The sequence below is a fragment of the Candoia aspera genome, chromosome 4 (genome assembly GCF_035149785.1).
Source record: "Candoia aspera isolate rCanAsp1 chromosome 4, rCanAsp1.hap2, whole genome shotgun sequence".
NCBI lineage: Eukaryota > Metazoa > Chordata > Lepidosauria > Squamata > Boidae > Candoia > Candoia aspera.
Window position 1 is genome coordinate 75834308 of NC_086156.1, and position 19864 is coordinate 75854171.

The 19864-nt window shown below is 41.1% G+C and overlaps 1 protein-coding gene across 1 annotated transcript in view; it reads right to left on the bottom strand.

The window, feature by feature from the left end:
* The window catches only part of MED1 (mediator complex subunit 1), a 249068-nt gene that overhangs the window by 89946 nt on the left and 139258 nt on the right, over positions 1-19864 (bottom strand). The window lies entirely within an intron of this gene.

Genomic DNA, 19864 nt, shown 5'->3' on the forward strand with positions numbered 1-19864 from the left:
GCCAAATCAATTCAGAGAATGTCATCTTACCCAAGAATATTTTCAAGCTACAAAACTAGGAATAGTAATCTAGCGTTGAATATGAAAGAGGAAAAAATAACTCCTGGATCTTCTTTTGAATTCCCAATCTAGCCTTCAATCTTGGTATTTCCTAGTTGTTTTCCTGCTAAGAACTAATTGGACTCAGCCCTCTTCAGCTTTTCAGAGGTAGCCAAATTTGGCAAAGTTCAGCCACCTGCTATGACAACATAACAGGCATTATATTATTGTTATATTTTCTCCCCCACTACCCAGTGGTCACCTGTAGTGACCTTGTCTACAGACCAGACTATACAAGTAGTGACCTATTGGCATTAGGGTATCCATAGAGGAGATCAAAAAGGTCAATATAGGGTTTTGACCATGTGATTGAAGCTGCCATTTGACATCCCCACAGATGCCTTTGATTGGCTTAGTGCAGTGTTTCTCAACCTCAGCAACTTTAAGATGGGTGGACTCCAACGCCCAGAATTCCCCCACCAGCATGCTGGCAGGGGAATTCTGGGCGTTGGAGTCCACCCAACTTAAAGTTGCTGAGGTTGAGAAACATTGGCTTAGTGCATTCTCCCACAATCCAGCAATAGCTCTCACTTTGGCATAGCAGTATAATAATATAGTAACACATACTTTTGGCTAGAAATGGTTCTATGTCAGCTACATTAAAAGTAAGCCTGTTTGTCACATACTTCATCATCTTATTCACAGAATTTGGGTGCAGGATCGCTTTGTTCTCCTTTGAATGAGGCAGCCTCTCTAACTTACTGCCTTTCAGAGTTGTTGGATTACAAGTCCCACCATTCCTGTCCAGCAAAACTAATGTTGAGTATACTAGCCCCCCCCCCCACAAGACATTTACATTTCACTAGCAAAGCAAGCAAGCATTGAGAAGCATTAGAGCTTTGAGACACCAAAATTGCCAGCAGACACACGCCAATCTCTCTGTGCGATGTTGCCTCATCAGGGAAGACATAGGTAGCACAGCTGGGCCCAGCCATTTCTTATTATCTATCTGTCTGTGTTCTTAGGCCTCAGCGGCAAGGCGCTAATGGTGTGAAATAACCCTATTTGCGGGTCTCTCTTGGCTGACTCTTCATTTCCTGATTGGAGGGGTGGCAGAAAGAGTTTTTCCAGAGCTTGTAATTGGGCAAGATGGGAAAAAAGAAAAAGCACGGTTTGTGCCTTGAAATATTTCCTAGTAAGAACCAGATGGGAGCCTTATACTAGAGATGGAGAGACATTAATTTAGTTCAGGGTGGAAAGAAGTTTCATCTGATCTCGTTTTCTTTCCAATATGTATGAACTGAAACTCGGATACCTTTCGAAATTCATGCTTTTCTGGATATGCAGAGCAGTTCAATAATTAGAAAGAAATGAGCAAAATCAATGGTAAATTATATAACAATATTCATGTATCCATATCAGATATATTCCTGAAAAAGATATGAAAATTCATTGTATTAGGCAACATTGTGTGGGAAAACTGTACTTTAGGTACAATTGTAGACAAAAAATATGTTCAAGAAAACTAGACAAAATACAAATGGAGCATGTGCATGTTAAAAAAAAAAACTCAAACTGCTCTGTAAATGAGAAGAGATGGAAGAATAAGAGAAACCTAAACTGTCAGATTTGCTGTCACTACCCAGAATCAGGCCAACGTATGTTATTACCTGACATGAACAATAACAGGACTGTCCTGCCCACCCCCATTTCGCTACAAAGCTGAGCAGGATTGAAACTGAATCTTATTTTAATGCCTTCATGGCCAGCCACACTACCAGCACATTTGTGGACAGAACGCCAACATACAGGGCAAATCTCTGCTACCCCATTGCCTTGTTAGTGCTCTCTTTCCACCACCTAAACCCAGTGGGGGGAAATCAGAAGGACAACTTGGCCTGAGTGTCTAGATGTTTGCTATTTTTAGATACTTGCTCATTCTTTTTTTATTTAAAGATGTTCAAATTCTGTCTCATTTGGGTTTCTTTGCATGCTTTATTACAGTGTTGCTCAACCATGGCAAGTTGAAGATGGGCAGACTTCAACTCCCAGAATTCCCTAACTAGCATGCTGGCTAGGGAATTCTGGGAGTTGAAGTCCACCTATCTTCAACTTGCCAAGGTTGAAAAACACTGCTTTATTAGGTTTTCATGTGTTGTCATTTTAAATTTTATTAGCTAGAAGTCCAAAAAGCTGGAATATCTCATATCTCTCTGGATGTCCAATACATTCCCAAATATCTGGACAGTGATTGGTTAAAGAAAATGGGGCTGCAACATGATGATTTACAGTATCTCCCAGTATAGATGTTCTAAAAAGCCACTTTGGTGTAGAGGTTAAGGCATCAGGCTAGAAACCAGGAGACCGTGAGTTCTAGTCCTGCCTTAGGCACAAAGCCAGCTGGGTGACCTTGAACCAGTCACTCTCTCTCAGCCCTAGGAAGCAGGCAATGGCAAACCACTTCAGAAAAACCTTGCCAAGAAAACTGCAGGCAGTCTCTGAGAATTGGACAGTATTGTATGGATAAAAAAAAAAGATGTTCTAGACTTCGGTTCCCATAATCCCCTATCACCATAGCCAAGGCAAGAAGTGTGCTCGGTTATAGATCTTGGGGGACAAGGGGCAGGCATCAGGTAGACACCCTGTAATATCTGAAAAATTTGGAATGTGAGAGATGGTGCTGTTCTTGAGATAGTGCTGTTCTTTTCTTGTGCTGCAGGGGGCACTATAATTCTTTGAAGCTCCTTCCAGCCTGGAACTTTTCTGAAAAGCCCGTATCTTCGTGGTAAGACTTGGGGCAAATAAGAATGAACTTTAAATGCAGATGTCAAAATTGGAAGTCCCACTCAAACAGCTAATATAACTATTCTATGATTGGAGTAGCCGATGATGCCAGCCGCAGCCCAAGATGTGGCATTAAATCCCGGGTTGGCATGGGCGTTCTGTGACCCACCGGGGCTAACCCTGATAGTCTGTTTGTTTGTTCTTACAGTTAAAAAAATATAACTAATGAGTTCCTTATTTTTCCTAAGCTCCATGTGTTCTTTTCTTCAACAAAATGGCCTTATTTCTAAGCGAATGTGCTTAGCATGAAGCAGGCAGAAGAAGACTCTATGCCAGTGTTTCTCAGCCGTGGCAGCTTCAAGACTTGTGGACTTCAACTCCCAGAATTCCTCAGTCAGCATGCTAGCTAGTTGAAGTCCATATGTCTTAAAGTGGCCAAGGTTGAGAAACACTGCTCTATGCTATTCCTATATTCTGCAGAAGCTGTGATTTACGTGAGCTGGACATTCAGAATTAACTGCTTCTACATCAGGTTGGCCAGTGCTCGGGATTTGTATTGGGGAGAGTCAGCATTACTCTGGATTAGTCATCATCTCTCCCCCTTACCTCACAAGGTGGTTGTTTTACAGATTAAAAAAAAAGAAGGAAGATGGAGTACTATGCATACCGCCTTGAGCTCTTAGAGGGAAGGCAAGATATAAATCCCCAAATAAATAACAAATATCACCAGTGCAGAACCTGTTGTAAAGCTGGAGTAGCAACAGTGGTGGTAAGAAAGAGAGAAAATAATCTGCTTCACAATTGAAATAGTAATATGGCAGGGAGCAACAGGCCATAATGATCTATCTGCACTACGGATATGTGAAGAACTTCTTTGGCCTTGCATGAGAAAATGCCTGAGCATCCTACAAAGGAGGAAGCAGTTCAGCTTCAGGCCAAAGAAATGGCTGTAAAGGGTTAACCGTTAAAGAAAAAATAGTCTTTCTTCTGTTATGTGTCTATCTATAAAATTCTCCTCCTCCCTAACAGAAAGGCAGGACTTTGCAGTTTTACTAGCATTGTACGTGAAACAGTATTTACTGAAAACAGGTAGGAAAACCTGGGCTTGTGTGTATAAAAAACATCCAAAGCACAGAATTACCCACCCCACACCCAAGGCCTGTAACTGTTGTCTCACCTTTCTTCTACTGACAGTTGCTAGTTCTCTATTCCAAACATTTGGGTATCTGGAGAGAGGCAGGAGGTGAGCTGAGTGAAGCCTGAAACTGGGAACTGCATGTTTGGCCAAACACAAGGACTGAGTGCATATAATTCGCTGAGCTAAATTATGGTTGGCTTAAATTGGCTAGTTTGTTGTTCAGCATGAACCCAGATTATGTGGCTTCTTTACAGTTTGTAGTTGTGAACCCAGGCAATTAGGCCCAAGTCACTTAACCATGGAGTTAGTATGTTGTGTAACTACCGCCGCCCAATCCATTTCAGCCTGCAAGAAAAGTACAGATGGAGGCTGTAGCCTGCTGGACGTCCCTGAGCTACAACTCATTACTAACTTCACTTTAGCTTGGGAAAGTAACATGTGGAGTGCCAGAGCTTGGTTGAATATTTTATCAGTGATTTGGATGGGGGAGGTTGAGGGACAGCTATAAAGTTTGCAGAGGATTCAAAAGTAGGAGGAGTGGCCAATACTCTACATCAGTGTTTCCCAACCTTAGCAACTTTAAGATGTGTGCACTTCAATTCCCCAGCCAGCATGACCGACCATTTCTAAGAATTCTGGGAACGGAAGTCCACACAAAATTGACCCGGTTGGGAAACACTGCTGTGGTGGATCCTGCGCTGAGCAAGGGTTTGGACTAGATGGGTTACGTAATCATTTCTGACTTTATGATTCTATGAACTCCCAGCATTCCTCACCACAGCTTCTGAAGGTATTGGGAGCTGTCGTTTAGCAATATCAGGAGGACCACAGATTCTCTGACTTCAGCTCAAAAGAAACTGAGTCTTACATACACAACTGAGTATATGCTGATGCTGTTATAACAACAACAACAACAACAGAAACGCTGGGGATAAAAATGAAATTTTATTTTAATTGCTTTGCATGGAAGAAATAGGCTAGACTAGAATGCTATGTGCAGTTTACAGAAAGGCCACGGGGAGTGGGGTGTGTATGTGTGTGTGTGTAAGAGAGAGTGATAACATTGACAAAGTATAAAGGTGTGTTAAAAGAGCCTGTACACATCACAAAAGGGTTACCAAGTATTAAAAGCTAGAGTATATCAAAGCTGGCAGTTTAGAATAGTGAACTCCTTAATTGCCTATAAAATAAGTGCCTTTTATCTTATTTACCTGAAATGTCACATGTTTTGCAGAGGCAGAAGAGAATCTATAACAGTATCTATAAAGAAATATGGATGGGCCGTAATGGTATGATTATAGAAAGTTCTTCCTTTAAAAAATGTCTGTGCAATGAGAATTATTTTGTTCCATTTATCTGAAAGTTACCTGGAGAAGGGCAGCAGCAAAATGTCAACCTATTTCAGTTTATTTGGATAGGAAATGGGGAGGTCATAGGTAGCAGAAGACTGCTCTGTGTCTCACACTGAACGCAGAGGGGAAAAGCATGAAAAGTAAATGAAGAAGTAAACATGGGTGGGTGGGTGGGGGAGAATCCAAAATAAGCTTATCTCTGTGTACACTTTTTGCTCTGCATCTGGCTTCTTCAGTGAGGTTCATTGAGAGGACATCTATGCTTGTCCCAGAGAGTGCTGGGGAATTTTGGGGGTTGAAGTCCACACATCTTAAAGTTGCCAAGGTTGAGAAACACTGACTTAGACAGTAGACTTATTTATTTTATGGATTCAATTTGTTTAAAAGATTTCTATGGCCTCCCATCTTAAAGTACCACTCTGGGCGGCTTAGACTGCAGATTGAGCATATATACAGATGACTATAGTGAGATTTTTACTAAAATTAGGTAACGATCTCTATTGTTGCATATGTCACACCAAAATCTGTACTGGTTTATTTCCTTTTTTACTGTGATACTTACCCTTCCTCTCTTGGCAGTGAATAAGCAACAATATTCCCCAGGGAGCTACAGCTGGAATCCAGGCACCTCAACTTTGGCTCTGAATTCTTCCCTCTACTGCTCTCCTTCAGGCCTTTGATCTCCATATGTTTTGACATCAAACACTTGCCCAGTTTCTAGGACAGCGTGAGAGCCTCTGGGGTGTATACTGTATAAACAAAAGAAATAGGGGCTGGAGGTTTAAAGGTAGGGAGAGAGGTACAACTTATGCCAGACACCCTTTGCTTATTTGTTTACAGATAAACTTCAGCAGAGACAGATAGGAAAGTGCCAAGAACTCCCTTGGGGAGAAATGGGCACTGATCTAAACCCCAACAGTGTGATGGGCTCTTTCACTCAAAGGCTAATTCCTAAAACAGTAAAGGGTGGGGCAATTGGTGCTGAGTAAAATAGCTGCAAGGTCCAAAAACACTCTTTAAAAACATATTTTGTTCACACATTCAAGCTGAACCCTTCCATTGTGTTATTTATTTAAATGAGATAATTTATGAGACATCCTCCAGGATAAAATTCCCAAGGCAGATTTTTATCTTATAAATCAGCAACATTTCAGAACTTACACTTCCTCAAGCAAGGCACTGGATAAGATAGACGGAAGAAATGTACTACTACTGCAGAAGACAGGTTTAGATTTTAAATGGGTTGGAGGTGCATTGAATATGTCTTCACAGCAGCTGCCAATCTAGTTCCAGCCCCTGCATTCCAGCTGGGCTGAGGCAAAAACAGCCCCCTTGCTTTCTCACAAACCCTTCTTCTACAGCTACAGACTAGAATGCTTGAAACTTACACATCCAGATGGTCCTCATGTCATTTGTCAAGGTGCGTGTGCAGGAAGACCCATGCATGTTGTAAGGATTTGGTATTGTGTTCAAGGGTTTGTGCACCTCACTGCACCATACTGTCTCTCCTTACAAATTGACAGTCAGCCCATACAGGTACCCACAACCTCACATTTTTTCCTTATGGCATTCTACATTGTGGGTGGGGAAGGAAGATGTTTGTAGTGCTGTGGAAATTTTCTTTCTAGGACAGTCATCTGTCATTAAATTGACTAAGGATGCTTAATTTAAGACCCCAGCACAACTTCCATTCCCTGAAAGTCTTAGATGTAGCTTCCACACTCTTCCAAAAGTTACTACTGAACTATAGTTTCTAATCTGACAGGGAAAAAAAGACATTATTAAGTACACAGGGAACAATCATGAGTTGAATTACCAGCTTTAATTACATTTCAGTTACGTTTTTGGCTGGTCCTGCCCATTTTTTGTCTTAGTATTACCTTCCTACTGTTTGGAATGTGGTCCTCAAAGAGACCTAGATAGAATCTACCTTATTGTAAGGCAGGTATTGGAAGGATAGAATGCATAGTCTTCCTTTCTCTAGACCAGTGTTTCTCAACCTTGGCAACTTTAAGATGTGTGGACTTCATGCTGCCTGGGGAATTCTGGGAGTTGAAGTCCACACATCTTAAAGTTGCCAAGGTTGAGAAACACTGATCTAGACACTGCTTTGACCTCTCTTGTTTGGGGAAATACCAGCCAATGCTATGGACACTCAGGCTAATGGCTCTTTTCTGCCCCATTGCCCAATTTTGCCCCTCCTGTATCCTCTTTTTCAAAAATGATTCCTGTAAACCCAATAAATAAACTTTTCTTTCTTCCTTTCCTTCCTTCACCTTGCTTTGAACTCATTACTGAAAAAAAGGAAATAAGAAGGTTACAATGGAAGGAAAGCACAAGGGAGTTGCTGCAAATACTACATTTGGTAAAGCTTCCATTTCTAGCCAGCTTCAGTCTCCACACTTGATTAAAGAAGAGAGAATGGATAGACTCACCTTTATTCCAAAGGACCCTCTGGTCACCCCTAAATAACTACAGCCAGATCCAGATATCTGGGTATAGTAAGAACAGTGGCATCCATGTTGAAATTAGCCCATACCATCCTGTTTATCAGGACAAGAATCATGCAAGCCATGGTATTTCCTGTGACTCTCTGTGGAAGCAAAAGTTAGACTTTGAAGAAGCAGCATAGGAAGAGTATTGAACTTTGGTGTTGGAGAAGACTCCTGAGAATACCGTGGGCAGCCAAGAAAACAAACCAGTGGATCATCAAACAAAACAACCCAGAGTTCTCACTTGAGGCATAAATGACCAGGCTCAAATTATCCTACTTTGAACACATTATGTGAAGATCCAACTCTCTGGAAAAGGCTCTAATGCTGGGAAAGGTAGAAGGAAAGAGAAGAGGACCACCAGTGGATAGATTCAGTTACAGTGGCAATAAGTGCACCATGGAAAGACCTGAAAGATCAGGTTAGGAATAGGTCACCATGGAGAAAATCAATCTATGTGGTTGCTAGGAATTAAAAACAACCTGATGGCACATAATCAATCAATTAATCCTGTTTTAGCTGTTAGTTGTGATGGCAAAATCATACAATCATAGAATTGTGGAGTTGGAACGATCCATATGGATCGTCTAGTCCAACCCTCTGCAAATACAGTTCTGAAGACTACATTGTTTTGTTGATTGCGTGCAGAGCTGCAGTTAGTTCACTGTAAATTCTAGAATAATAGTCTTACAGAAACATGGTTATAGATCAACTTCCCTGAATCTGGCATCCTTCAGTTGTGTTGGATTATAGTACCTATTGCTGGGAATTAAAGGCATTGTATTCCAACACTTCTGCAGAGTTTAAGATTGGGAAGGCATATCTTTAGATTGCCACATCACTAACTTACTACTGTATCATTGTATTAGACAATTCAATGTATACTGAAATAATGTACACTATGCTGGCACACTGGTCCTGGTTGCTCTACTGAGGGAGACCCTTGTCTTCTGTTCTAAAATCCTCCCCTGATGGCACCACAACCTTCACACATTCTTCGTGCAGGCATTTCTGGCATGCTACAGAAAGCTTTATCACATGGACTCTTGATCTAATCCAGCAAGATTCAGTATATCAGGATCACACACCATAGAAATCAAGACACCGTTGTTTTCATTGCAACAGATGAGTAGGACTATCCTTCTGGAAACTCCTCAAATGAATGAGTTTCTGTTGCCAAATATGACACTGGTTGCTATTTGTTCAGTACACTTCTGAATTCTGCTTGGCAATTGCACCTATACATGTGGAGTCAGGTTTTTGTTGCACCACACTGTGTATCTTTTTTTTTTTTACATGGACTGTTAAAATGCATGGCCAGCTGCATGGGATGCTGCCATGACAAAAAGCCTCATATTACAAGTATACCTTGCTGTTGAATCATGGTTAAGTCCCTCTAGGGTATTAGTGTATTAGTGTATCATATTCTGTAATATCCAAATTCTTCCTTAAATTCTGATGTAAATCAGTAGTTGTGGTTTTTTTAATTCGTAGAAACTTCTCATGCCTTATTCCAGCCTTAGTTCTCAACTCTTGCAAAAATCAGATTTTAGTTTTAATGGCAAGCTGCAGTGGTGGCCGCAGGAGAGGAATGGGCAGAAGAGATATAGGCTAGACAAGTTAGGGGCAACGTGCTTGATGCCCTCTGACAGTGGTTGGGCAGAGGAAAAGATGGCCAGCAATAGGAGGACCTAGTGGCTTGCCCTCTTCTCTTCCAATGACTATAAGTACATATAAACACAACAGGCCAATTCCTTAAGGTTTAACATCTCATTAAGCATAAAGATAATCTCTTAGCTGGGTTCAGCAGGCTTATGTGCCATCATACTTGATGCTCTACTTTCTTAAAATAAGATTATCACAACAACAAGAACATTTATTTCATATTTATAGAGCACATCTGAGGTTGTTTAATAAGAACTGTTAATGAACCCGCACTTGTAATTTGGAAGAACAGTCACTCGTGTAGTTTATTACTGTTTCATTTGGTATTAAGAATTGCAAAGGCCAATTATTGCTGTTCATTCATACGTCAGTTCTCTTAGAAATGTTCCCTAATGTAGAGAATCTACGCTCATATTAAGGGTTGTCAGCCCCTGAGTGGGAGAACCAGCTAAACAAACAATTACATGGCATCTCAACAGAAATCTGATCTCTGACAGTGAATAGCTGATATGTAATCCCTCTTAATACTGGAATTGGCGATAGACTGATGGTGAGGCAGGGTGGAAGACTTTCAAATGCAATCCATAATGTTGTATATTGTACAAAGAACAAATAGAGATAATTTGTTTAAAACGTTCCACATTGATTTGTAAGGTACTGAATTTGTGGATGTTTTCATTTAGGTCATAATTCATTTACCACTTGTAACAGATTGAGCTTTGCATCTGCATGCACATTTTCTTTCCTTTTACAAGTGTAATAAAGAAAAACGTGGGATGGATTCGTGGTGTTCTCTGTGCTCAGCTCCACAATGGAGATAAATGGGTCAGTAGCGCTGGAAAACTGCAGCGCTTGACTTCCTCTCCTCTCTGTTTGGAAGGGAGGAAAGCTGAAAGCCAGAGTTCCCTGAAGGAGGAGGAAGGGTGAGGAGGAGGTCTTTGTCAGCATCCAGTTCAGGGGAGAGAGATGGGTCTGGGCCCTGGAGAACCCAGTAGAGGGTGACTGTTTTGTCATGAGGGGAAAATTAAACTGAATTTGAGGACACTGTGTTTGCATAGGACTAGCAGTTCTGGCTGCAAAAATGTGGGTGGCCACTAGAGCAGTGTTTCTCAACCTCAGCACCATTAAGATGTGTCAGATTTCAATTCCCAGAATTCCATGCTGGCTGGGGGAATTCTTAATGTTGCTGAGATTGAGAAACACTGCACCTGAGGGCAGCAGAAAGATACAACCCCTCTTTGCTGCAATATAGTGGCAATCCAGATGTTTGCAGCTGCGCTCTGGTAGCACTAGCTCAGGCAGCTGCTACTGCTGGCCCAAGCTTGATTCAGGGCCAATTGTCTAGAAATGACCTCATTCATCTTTTCTGGGCTCCCAGCTGATTAGAAAGTACAGTCAGCATCATCTCATCTCTTCCTTCCCACCGCCTTTCAGACTTGGTTTGCTTGACCATGATATAGTGAATAAGCCACGGTCAGTTGGGACTGCTCATGGTAATCATTTCCACCCTGTAGTGACTCTAAACCAGCATGCTGAATGAAGCAATCTACACCAAAACCTAGCATGGTGTGTGAACCCCAAGCTCTCTCTCCCTCATGCACCCTGAGCTCAGCATGAAATGCAAAGACAGATTGCAATATTTCCTTCCCTCCGCCCCTTCCTTCTCCTTTCCTTTTTGAAATTCAGCACTGCCTTTCTGCAAGTTTACTGCTTGCAATTAAGAACACAATGTCTCTGTTGCACAGACACACACACACGCACACACACAGAACTCCCTCCTCTGCTTTCTCGCTTCCAAAAAATTTAAACAAAAAACAATTCAAGGCAGGTTTCTCTCAATTTGCCTCCCTGAACTGCACAGTGAAATAAATAAAAAGGCTTTGGCCTGTTCAGCAGAGAGCACTACGCCCTGAAATGGAGTCTTTCGAGCAGAAGGAAGCTGCTGCTCCCAGACAAATCAAAACCAAAAGAAAAGCAGAACTCCCCAGTGGTTTGCTTAGGCCAAGCTATTCTGTGTAGCCCTGGCATGGGGGCTTATTACCCGGAGAGGGTGCCCCAGCTCCTCTTCTGCAACCCTGATGGCCTCATGGCCGATAGTTTCAATCATTGCGCCTTTCAATGCAGCCTTCTACGCTGCTGTGGTTCCTGCTGCTCTGTGGCTTCTTTGGGAGCCAAAAGTTCCTCTGTCCTTCTAGTTTCTTTCAAAGGGAAGGGATGGAAGAAACCCTCTGTGGGGCTGCATCTTTGTAAGGAAGGGAAGATCAAGAGGTTGACTAAGGAGGGTCTCACCACTATACCACATATGGATTGGCTGTGAGGAAGGAGACCAACAGGTGGGCACTGACTGGACCCAGGTGGGGCCCAGCCCATTTGTTCTCAGGATGGACTTTCCCTGAAAGAAATCTTAAAACAAAACAGCAGCTCTGTCCTTTGACCACCAGATCCTCTTGTGTGGTTGTGAATGATTGGAGGCCTAGAAACCTGAAGCTTTATTTGAAACTCGGCTGCATCTAGCTGCCACCAGAACAACGTATTTCATATGCACGGAGTCATAGGAAGTGAAATCATCCGTCCTCTTCATGTGGAGTCCAAGATCATCCTTTTTGTCCAAACAAAATAATAGGACAGTTGTACACTGCCAGTGCTACGTATGGCAGCATTTATGACTCACACATCGTACAGCTCTCCTATCTTTGTGGCCTTTGCTAATCCTTCTTAGTCAGAAAGCTGCGTAGGAAGAAGTGCTACAAAACGGCTTCTTAGCACCCTGTCTGCCTTGGCAAACTAGGAGCACCCTCCGTGTCCTGGATCCCCGTCCCAGCATCTCCCTCCCTCCCTCCCTCTCTCTCTTGGACCTTCACCCCCAGCCAAAGTGTTCCTTCCCTCGACTTATTTATTTGCTTCGTTTTCTCCTGACTGCAGAGACTCTGTTCCAGAAGAGGATAAATCTGCTACAAGATACTGTCAGCAAAGAAGATAGATTCCTCACATGCCACTTGCCAGCTAAGAATCACTGCAACCCATTGCGATTAAATAAAAAACAAAAAGTAAAACACTAGAGCTGGAATCCCTTTCCTTTAAGAACTGGGTAGTTTGGGGGCAATTAATATTTGGGGAGAGGGAGGTGAGGGGAACCTTTAAGCAAAATTGTCTTAATTCAACTAGGAAAAATGCAATCAAATTTATATTATTTTTACATTCCAATTATTAACATAGTTTAGCCATTGCTGAAGACAATGATATCAAATTATTAAAGCAATACAGTAGCTTTGGATCAAGATTTTACTATTTTTATTTTAAAAGAAAAATTAAAAGCAAGACTAAGACTTCAAAATTGTTACAATGAATATATTTGAATTTGTCCCAGTTTTAATCTTGGCACTAATAGGTTACTTAAGCAAATGCATTGACAGCCACCCCAGCTTACTGTAGGAGTCTGTGTAGCTATATTAGGCAACTGGGCTAGTTCAGTGAGGACCTGGAGTGAAAGCTCGCCTTGGACATAACCATAATAGGTGATGCTGAACAAGTCACATTCTCTCATAATCTCTGCAGGATCAAATTATAATACTGGTTGGGAACTTTGTTTAACAGCATTGCCTTTTCCCACATTCATATATAATTTTCCCCCCAACCACCCACTTGTAAGGTATCTGAGAGGTTTGACTTAGGAGCAAATATTTCTGTAATTACAACAGTTATGCAACTTCCTCGTTGTATACATACTGTACATGCATGAAAATTAAGACAAATTTAAATATGTCTATTGTCTGCACACACACACACACACACACACACTTACACACATGTACACAGAAAACTTGAAACCTACCTAAAAGTGCCCCACCAAATTGGGGTGTAATATACCCAGACCAGCAAAATTAAGGAGTGGTCAAATGTTAGTCTGCATACCCACCATTCATGGCTGATGGCTTGCTGACTTTTGATAGTAGATCATATGTTGTTGTGTGGAAATTACAAAGCTCCTTTATAAGTGAGAGAGACCCATTTGCCAATCTAAGTCTAGAGCAGGCAGAAGGCAGATCTGGATATACTAATCATTTGCTGGCTGATCAGCAGAGATTTCTGACTCCTGATAGTTTGATAAGGGCAGCAACCCAAGACCCTCCCTGCTCTACATTATAATGTGTAGATGCTTGGGGATTTTTGTTTGTTTTTTGTCTCAAATTTCTAAGAACTCTTCCAGATGGGTGAAGATCTGATAAGGGATTGAGAGGAGCCTTCTACTGATCACATAACACCACGACTAGGCAGTTACCATTCTGATATGATCTATTTTCCAGTGAGGGAATCCTATTTCCTGTAGTGGATGCTGCTATAGAAATGGCAGCATTTCACCAACTAGAGTTCTAAGGAATGAGATGTTCTGTCATTGGAAGGGATGGTTGACATGCTCTGCCCACAGCACTTAGCTCTTGGCAGATCAATATGCCTACACAATGGGTAGCCATCAGCCCAGGATATGGAGCTTTGAAGCAATGTCTTCATTGTGTTTTACTTTTTTCAGGAGGGAAGGAACATGGGTTTGGTAAGAAGGAGAAGGCATCAACCACCCGTCATAGCTCACTGGCAGTCAGTTCTCTGTGAGCTCTACAAGTCAAAATAGCTGTTTCAAATGGCATCAGAAGAGATTAATGACAAAAAGTCATCGTGGTCTAGAAGTATCCTAATGGTAAAGGTTATTTGCACAATTATTGGGAACTTGAGGTTCTATAAGGAACAAAGTAGATCCTGCAAGCTTAATGTCTGCCCACTATTGATCAGACTAGCAATGATTCTCCAAGGGTTCAGGGAAAGGCCTTTTCCAGCCCTGCTGCCCAAGTTCCTTTGAACCAGAAATGTTGGAGAGAGTTGAAGCTGGGACTTTATGCATGCAAAGAATGCATTCTACCACTGAGCTATTTCTCCTCCCAGTGTTTCCCCTACCTCCTGCAGATCTGGGGTAGAAAATATAGATGCAATTTGGCTTCTCTTGATATGACACCTGGATTATCATGCGCTGAAACTTAATTTTTATGATGCTGAAAGTGACGCTACTAAACTGTAGCACAATTGGAAATGATCTGGCAAACGGGTAAGAAAGCAACAATTTCCCCCTCCCTCTGGGTCTTATTTCATTCCAGCAGTGATTGTCCAACTATGAGGCTTTATATAATGAAACATTTATAACACTTCTCTGTAAAATGGAAATGTTTCCAGCAATGTTGTGCAAGAGCAGAAAGAATGCATCCTTTCTGATTGCGTCAGATCTCTTTCTTTTTTTCCTTGACCTCCTAGATGCCCCAGGCAACTGTATGTTTTACTATGCAACAATAATTAATATCAGTGCTGCCTCTTAAGTTAACCCATTATTAGATCAGTTCCCATAAGGGTAGGCAGGCAGATTTTAAGCATGGCAAGAAAGCCTATGGGGAGGGAATTGTAGTTCATTAACATCTGGAAGGCCATAGGTTCCTCCCCCTCCATAGGGTAGGGTAGGGTAGGTTTAATTGGGGTGGAAGCACTCTGAATAGCCATGACCCATGGTTCTAGCTAGCTTTGTGATTTCCCATAATGCCTTGGAAGATTTTGGATCAGGATATGGTCAGGAATTAAATATATGACTTGATCCAGCCATACAATGCTGCTTGACATGCTGGGGTTTTTAAAGAGGTTTTAATGTCAGCCCTCATCCTATTAGCTTCAGATACGAAAGCTGACCATATAATGGTTAAGGCGTTGGGCTAGGAGATGAGAGACCCAGGATCTAGATCGTACACAGCCATGGGTGACTCTGGGTGACTTTGGATCAATCTCTCTCAGCCCAATGTGTCTTACATGGCTGTTGTTGTGGGGAGAGACAAAAGGAGGAAGCACAATGTATTGTGCACCAAATGAAAGACAGGAGATAAATCTAATAAATAAATCTAATATAAATAAATAATAAATAAATAAATATAATGGGCATGCTCCGGGTCTCGTCAGCCAAGGAATGTCAGCTGGCAGGGACCAGGAGACTTGCCTTTTCTGCTGTGGCACCTGCCCTCTGGAACATCCTTCCTCCTGAGATTAGGATGATCCCGACCCTTTTGGAAGGCCTTGAAGACCTGGCTTTGTCCCTGGGCCTGGGGCCCTGAGTGTGTGAAGGGCCCTGTTTCATAGTTATGTTAACACCAATGGCTTTTAAGTTCTCTCGGCTGTATTTATATTTGTTATTGTTTTATTGTTTTATAGTATGATTGTTTTTATTGTTGTTAGCTGTCCAGAGTCACTGGTTTGAGATGGGCGGCTATATAAATCGAATGAATGAATAAATAAATAACGTGCCACTTTAATGTGCTGTTGATCTAAAATTATGTCTGTGGTCAGTGCTTCTTTTACATTTCATGTTATACGTTATTATTTACTAGGAACAACTTGACATTATGGTATTTGTATGTGTGGATGCATGTTTATGTATCTGTGAGGAAGGGGTCTTTATTACAAGTCCATTGCCAGAATGTCAGCCTCTCTGACAGCTGTTGTGAAAGTAACACTTTCTATTCTGGGGGCGAAGCAGACAAATTTTGCCTTTACTTCTGGAGGCAAATTATGTGTCATGTTTGCCAAGCTATTTGAAGATAAAATTGCTCTCCTCCACCCATATTTGAAGGCTAGGGGTTTTATGAGTTGGCCAAGTCAAAGATCACACCCAGGATACTGTCCAGGCATATGTTGGTGGTATGAATTTAATCTGCCACCAAAGGAGGAGATTGAGAACTTGGGGAGTCTGGCTTCTTCCTGTCTATAATTCCATCCTGGCTTTCCCAATCTGGTGTTCTTCAGATATATTGGGATCTCAACTCCCTAAGCAGCCTTTTGGCCATGTGATTTGGAAATATTAGGGAAGGTTTTGCTGTCAGATGTGGGCTACCAATCCTAGGAGGAATACATTTCTCACTGGGAGAAGTGATGTTCTAATTGTCATGAATTAGGCAACTGAGAAACCTTTCCTGAAGATGTATCCTCTGAACCTCAAGGATTAAGCCTTAAGCAGTTGAAATTGTCATCTCTTCTCTGGCAAAATTATTGAGTGGATGGTTATGGTGCGAACACTCTGGACTGCAGGTGACTATCTGGCCCCATTTCAGTTGGGTTTCAGGCTTGGTCTTGCTACAGAAATGGCCATGAGTCACTCTGATTGATGACTGATGTGAGCAAACTGGAAAAAAATTGATTCCAGAAATCCTCTAAGATCTCACAGTGGCTTTGAGTATTTATTTATTTATTTGTTTATTTAATTTATTGTTCAAATTTCTATCACCATTTCCCCCCAAAAAGGGGAACTCCTTGACCTTGACAAGTTCTCTAGTTTGAGAACCGTTTGCACAATATCTTGTTATGTTGACTGACTTGAGATATATTTCTCCAGGTATTATGACCACCTGAAATTAGTCAGATCTTATCTGTTCTTGTGCCCATTCTCTGTGTCTCTCACTACATTTGATCTTAGCCAAAAAGTGCAATAAACAATTTAGGGTAGGATCTTAGACACTATGGTCCCTTGGTTCAGTCTTTGATTCTACTTACTGTAGAATTGAGAGAACTTTTTTGGAGTTGAAGCAATGAATGTTTGACTCTGACTTCCAGAAAAATCCATCTCCCATCATTATAATAGTGGTTTGCCCAGCAGGGTTTTTATCCCACTCAGTTATCTAATTGACATTATGTGAAATTAATTTGATATGCATATTTTAAAGATGGAACACAACAAGGAATTGGAGACCCCCATTTTGTATAAATAATGTGAAAATGTCTGTTATCAAAAATTTCAATAGCTCTTAGACTATGACTTATTCAGCAAAAAATAGTATTTCAGACTTACTGGATCCCATTGCATTTGTATAGAAAAGGAATAAGGAATGGATAATTCATCATGTTCTGAAGATGCAATGAGAATTATGGTTTATTAAATACTGTGTATGTTTTGTGTTGTCTTGAAATTGTTACATACTGGGAAGATGTCACTACACATTTAAATTTGACAAACTGCATACTTACAAATGGCTGGACAGTGGAAATGGATTTTCTGTGCCCTTTCTATTGCTAAGAGATTTGTCCTTCAGCACTGGAAAGATAAATGTACGGATCCAAAAAACGCCTGCTGTTATTCGCAGTTTATGAATATTTATTAACAAATTGCTTACAAACATAGATTATGTATGAATAATTATAATGAAATATGCTCATCTTTTATTGTAACTGTTGTGTAAAACTTTATATACACATATAAGAAATATATATATTTCCCTTTTCTGCCTTTTCTTTTCATTTTCCTGCTCTTTTGGGTCCCCCCCATCCCTTTATTTATTCTGTTTAAATAAATAAAGGGCAAAGGACCTTGACCCATTCTGTGTATGTCACACTGCTGATCTTTCTCTTTAGCAAGATTCAGTGCCTGATCTTCTACACAGCAGAATCCACAGCAAACCATGATGAAGCCAAAGTGATGGCATGTGTCTTGTGACATCATCATACAAATGCCACCTGATACAAGTGCATTGAGTCATAGCATTGGTGTGATGATGCATGTTTCATCCTCTATGATTACCAAAGAAATGTACAAGCAGTCCCCAACTCAAGTTTTCCTGTGTCCTGAGCCAGTTAAACCATAATTGTGCTGCCCATTTTGTCTGGTTTGGTGCATTAATTTAATAATACCTTTGCTATCTAACTATCCTGGTAAATCAGACAAGGAAAACCTACTTTCTGACTCATCTCTTGAAATACAGAAGGAGTGGCTAAGTTCTGCACTATTGCTATTGCTGTTTGAGGGTTTTTGATATACTGTAGCTTTGCACTGAGATACAGTAGAGGTATATGGATGGTGTGTGTTTGCAGAGAACACAGAGTGGAACACTTGATGTACTACACTGTTTGAGTCATTCTAGATTTTTTCATCTTTCTCCACTCTTTTTAATTGTGTGTAATGCATAATGAGCAAATAGTCTTTGACTGCAAATGAAGTTTACTTACTTATGATTGGGTCTTTCTCCCACCGAACGCTCACCTAGTACCTGATAAAGTGTATTTGCCAATGCAAATTCCTTTTAATATAATTTAAATATAAAATTTAAATAAATATTATAGTATAATACATTCCTTTTTGTGGCAAAGCTTTTAATATATATGTTCTTCCTGCCACAATCCTCTTTGCTGTTTTATAATGCTATCATTCTGTTTAGTATTGTCACTGTGTTTTGTTTTGTCAACTGACTGGGTAATTGTTTATTGGAAGACAGATTCTTTTTTTTCTTCTTGAAATACCTAATAAATAAATGCTCAAAAAGCGTTGTACCATTTATGTATAGGGAAGAAATAATGGGTCTATTTAGGGACATCCTACAAGGGAGGACTGAAATTGCTTCCTGTCCCTGGAGATACCAGCCTTTGCAAATGACCCTGCTCTTCTGCCTAGCATCATTGTTGGTCCCATTAAAGTTGACACAACATTGGAAAGTGCATAATTTGGTTAGCTTTTTGAAGTTTCCACCAAACAACCCCTCCTGTGCAAAGCAAGAAGTTCAAGAGTCCAAGTTAGCCAGAAAGACGAGTTATTTGCCCTGGAAATGCTTTCAGGTACAGATGAGCTGGTTGGTAATTCAATACTCAAGGAAAGGCATTCTACACATGCTCAGAATTATTCACCCATATTCTGATAAGGAACTTTGCATTTTAAAAAAGAGAGAAAGAGAAAAGATAATGGAGCCTATCCACATTTCATCCCAACAGCTGGTACCTCTTCCATCAGGCTGCAGAGAGGAAGAGAAGTGGGACTATGTCATCAGTGCTGTTGATAGATGGTTGCCTTGGCCCCTCTCCACCTCTGTGCTAGCAGCCATGACACTTCCTCTGCCCTGCCCGGCCCTTTTCCCCCTCGCAGGCCAGGTAGGATGGGGATTGTCCTACTAGCGATACATTTGAAAGTTCCCCTGAGAACCTTTCCAGCTAAACTGCAAGGTAAAAATATTTGAAACAAAGAAAGTTTTGGAAGGCAACGTGTGTGTGTGGATTGGAAGATGCAAGGATTCCAGAGTCATTCTGTGCAGACCACACATCTGAACAATGACTTGCGTTTTATGTTCTGTTGTCACCTTGGCCTTTTTAGCTGACCTGCACCTAAAAAAATAAAACATTTTCTGGGAAAGCAAATTTCAGTTCATGGTTTCCTCTGTCATACAGTTTGCTATAGGACCATGATGGTGATGATGGTGATGGTGATCTAGTGCAGTGTGTCTCAGCCTTGGCAACTTTAAGGTGTGGGGACTTCATGCTGGCTGGGGAATTCTGGGAGTTGAAGTCCACACATCTTAAAGCTGCCAAGGTTGAGACACACTGATCTAGTATTTTAAAAA